Raw genomic sequence first — 773 nt, forward strand, 5'->3', positions numbered from 1 at the left:
CTATTTAAGTAGCTTATATACTTATTTAAGCTAGTAGAAGTACTAGCTATATTTTAGTAATATATTAATAGTACTTTAGACTTAGCATTAAGTAACTTTATTACTATTTATCTAGATAATATACTAATATACTTTAGTAGTTTAAGAAAGAATTATTAGCAAAAAGTCTATAAAATTTTAATATAGCTTAAAATAGTAAAGTTAAACTTTAATATAAAGAAATATATATTTATAGTAACTAAAGTAAAGTACTTTAAGTTTATAGTATATATAAAAAAAGAGGTATAACTTAACTTAAAGAAAGTAGCTATAATTTATAACTAAGAGCTCTTAATATAAGTCTAAGGTATTTATAAATTTACAGGCTTTATAAACTTTTATTATAAGTTTATTTTAAAGTTTTTCTAGCTAGTTAAACTACTATTAAAATTAATAAAGAAGAGAGTTCTTTTTTATTAAACTTTCTAGAAAAATAAAGCTTTCTAAAAGCTAAAGACTATCTTTATAATATACTTAGTACTTTACTAGTAGAATTTTAAAAAAATATAGTAGTAGAAATAAACTACTTAGAAAATACTATTAATAGCTACTTATCTTAGTATACTTATAGTATTCTCTACTTAATAGCTTACTACTTTATATAACTTTAAGTAGTAAAATATAATTATATAATTTATAATAAGAAATTACTAGCTATAGTTACTTATTTAAAGATATAGTTAGTAGAGCTTTAAAGTATAGCTAGGCTATTTATAATACTTATAAATTATAAT

This window comes from Metarhizium album (assembly GCF_000804445.1).
Source record: "Metarhizium album ARSEF 1941 chromosome Unknown scaffold_42, whole genome shotgun sequence".
NCBI lineage: Eukaryota > Fungi > Ascomycota > Sordariomycetes > Hypocreales > Clavicipitaceae > Metarhizium > Metarhizium album.